The sequence below is a fragment of the Prinia subflava genome, chromosome 9 (assembly GCF_021018805.1).
Source record: "Prinia subflava isolate CZ2003 ecotype Zambia chromosome 9, Cam_Psub_1.2, whole genome shotgun sequence".
Classification (NCBI taxonomy): Eukaryota; Metazoa; Chordata; class Aves; order Passeriformes; family Cisticolidae; genus Prinia; species Prinia subflava.
The window spans coordinates 28,973,989-28,977,834 of record NC_086255.1 but is presented as its reverse complement, the minus strand read 5'-3'; positions in this window follow the sequence as shown (position 1 = coordinate 28,977,834).

Below are 3,846 nucleotides of genomic sequence, written 5' to 3'. Positions count from 1 at the left end.
AAGATGAAAACTGGGATACAAAGCTCTATTTGAAGTCTGCCTAAGTAGTATTTATCTCATTGGCAATACCACAAAGGCCAGGAGACACTAAACCCCCCATGCCATCATGAATTCTCTAGAAAACTCCTGGATCTGCACAGATCATGCACTAAAAAAGAAGACATAGCTTTTGCTAGAACCTGCCCAATAGCCTAGCAGTGTGACTGAGCCCATGAATATTTTGATGAGAGCAGACTACGTTTTCTCTTTGTAAAAAATGAACAGCTTTGATGCTACCTTTCATATTTTCCTAAGTTGTAAATAAAGCAATTACATTCAGTCTTGTCTTCCATGATGCATTCTATTACTTTTCACCTAAATACAGCTCTGCTGACACCTTCAGCACTTCAAAAAAAGTTATTCTGGTGGCAGTTAAGATGACAACTGTGTTCTTCTATTTTGCACTGGCTACATGGCAGCTGCTATGATGCAAACAACCACTTGTCCTGCAGAGCCTTGCAGAGGATGTGACTCAATGCTCTCACACAGGTAGTTTATTAGTCATGACCACAAGACCATGCTTTTATGCTATGCTAAGCTCTGACTCCTGCTATTTCTATTATGCCCATGAGTTTTTGAGGATGATACATGAGAACAGTCAATTGTGAATGAGAACAAGGTGCCCTGTACTGAGATATTATCTGCTGTACTACTGTGTATTTTACAGATGGATTTCCAGAAGCAGCTGAGCTTTTCTTTTTTCTGACGTACATAATGTTCATGACTGCAGGTGTCAAAGATCAGTTAATATGTAACTGAAATAAACATCATATACCTCTATGTTGCTATCAACACTGGTATTTGCCCAAATATATCACAGAAGGCATACAGACTGGATTAAGTACACCAAGAGGTGGAGAATGCATTGCTTTCCTCAGTATTTTACTGTATTTGGCTCATTTTAATTTTTAAAGTTTTTTTCCAGCTCACCAAGTCACTGATTGTTCCATCTTTCCTCATCAGATCTGGATGAAGATGTGGGATAGCAATAGCTTCGATGTCAGTAGCTGCCTTCTACTGCCCATAGATCAGAGAAATTTGTTCTCATCCTCCAGGAGCTGACTTTTGTTGAAGATTCCTAAGCTTTAATTGATACATTTGCTACCAAGAAATTGCAATAAAAAAGGAAGATCTTATTTGTACCAATATTTATGACATAAAAAGTACTAATGGTCACTATATTTATATCAGTTTACTGATTCTGCAGATGCTTAAACTTTCTGCTCAACTTTACCCCTGATCATGGATTAGAAGGTAAGTGCATTAGGCAAGTGCCCACTTAACTCTTCAGGGGTTTCAAGGAGATTATGTGCTAGGATCATTTGGCCATTGGTCTATAAATTAGATATATAGATTAGACAATTTCTCCCAAAGACAACAGATTAACTTTACCTAAGTAATACACAACTGACATCAATATTTCTTCAGATTTCTCTGTATCATCTAAGTGAGCTCAAAAAATCTGATGAAGGTTTTTATATAGATATGCAATGCAAACCTGTTGTTCTGATTATTTATAGTTGGCTTGAACTGCTCGTTTAGCACATTCAAATACAAGTAGCAGATTTACCAGGATTATTTTATATATATATACACCCACACAATGCAAACAGTTCTACCATCCTTAGATCAAAACTTACTGATTTTTATAAGAGAAATTGTGTGAGCAGAGTCACTACTCAGTGGTTTGAACTCTTCCTGCCACAGGAAGTCTCTACTAAATTGACCCCATGTGAAAAACAGAGATTTTTTTCTGAAGTGGCCTTTTAGACTGGCTGTATATGAACTTTCATACCCTGAGAGAGTTTCTAATGGCATCTTAAAGCACCACCGGTCAAACTTCACTAGAAAGGCAACATTCTATAAAAAAATCAAATAGTTCAGGTGTTCCTGCTTGAGACAGCAAGGAAATAAATAAGAGCAGAAAGTTTGCATCATTATTATATTATTCCATGTATTATTGTACATAAACAATTGTTTACATTACTGCTATCAATAAATCTTTAGGATTTTCCAGATACACAGCATCAGTCTCAGCTGAAAAGGTTACACTTAGAAGATGTTACACTTAAATTGTTTCCAGAGCAAGAATTATCTTCTAAGGGTTGAACCTGAACAATATCAAGATATGGTGACAAGCTCCCTCCTAGAGAAGAAACAGCAATAAATATAAATACAAATAGCCATGTATGAGCCAGCTAAAATAATAAATGATGTTTTATTATGTGGCACATTTTAGGGAAATGTATATTTTCTTTAATATGCCATAATTCATCATCTCAACTGCATATTTCTACTGCCCTCAAAGATGCAGTGTATAAGGCATTCTCATGTCTTCCATTTGTTATCTAAATCTGAAACACTTCAAAGCTCATTTAACAGAACAGAACCAGTTTTATAAGTGATCTCTTGTCTAAACAATAAAAAACCCCTCTCTTCTAATACTTTCCAGTGTTGATCTGAACATCAGCCTCAAGGAAATCAATCACACTAGTCCAAGTTTCCTTATAGGTGGAAAACAGTTTTTCAGATGCAGTAATTCAATGTACAAATTTCCAGAAGATATTCTTCAAATGGCAATAAACTGAAAGAACTGGGATATGAGGATGGAGAATGAGATAACAGAATGTTTGGTCATGTTCTAATCCAACTTCTAAAGGTGAGAACATGTTCTACTGAATCTCTCATGACATAATAGTCCTCAAATAATCCATATGAACTTTTTTTGAAGTTACCACTTTTCAAAACATAAACCATTCTTTAAGGGATTATCTGAATTAGGCTGATGTGATTTTATTCACTGAAATGGAAGATAAAAAGGTATTTGAGATCTCTGAATAAAATGTCAATGTTTTAACCTCTCTTTGTATTTCCAGAAGAAATTACAACAAATTTCTCATCCATTAACTTTTTTCCAAACGAACCCTTTCAAGGAACATAGAATGACATAAAAGTCAGTGCACATGGTATCAATTTTTTAAAAATTTATGATCATAATAAAAAATTTAGCATAATGTGAAACAGAAACTAAGCAATTCAAAAAGCCAAAATTACATTTTGAGGACATGCTTCAGCATTTCTGTGTACTTAAATCTGAAAAAACAAACACCTGTAATTTTGGAAAATGTTGGTAGCTAAGGAAGAGTGATTGGTGATTGAAAGTTTTTATCAAGACAACATCCCACACCTTTACCAGTAACATACATTGTTGGACCCTGCATTATAGACCTTTCAGCTTGAGCTCTGTGATAGGATCAAATACTAAACAACAGCTACATTCCTTAGTCTGGCTAGGAATATTGTTGATGTTGATAATTAATTAATTCAGTATTCCCAGGCAAAACTTTAAAATAAGGAACTATGGTAACTTTCTCTCTGTAACAGTCCTTGAAGTGCAGAGTCCTGGGCCACCAAACAGCCTATGCAAACGGGTCCTGTGCAGCCCCCACATCTCTGGCACACAGAGATGTGCTGAATCTGCACAGAGATCTGCTGTGACCCCATGCTGAATTCAGTCCCAGGGCACTCTGCACATCTTTCATTCTTGTCTGTTCAGACTCTTCAGTCTGTGCAAGACGTGACCTTTTATGTAGCCTCATCATTGGTACCATCGAAAGTACATTACTACCTTTCTGTTAATAACAGAAAAATATGGCATAAAATCCTCAGGAAGTCATGCATCCTATCTCATCTCCTAATTACTTTACAAAGTTGGCCCCTTTGATAATAAATACTAGTATTAGTTGGAATGATTTTTTCAACAGCAAATAACCTTGTAAATTCACTTTAACAAAAAAAGTTACATTT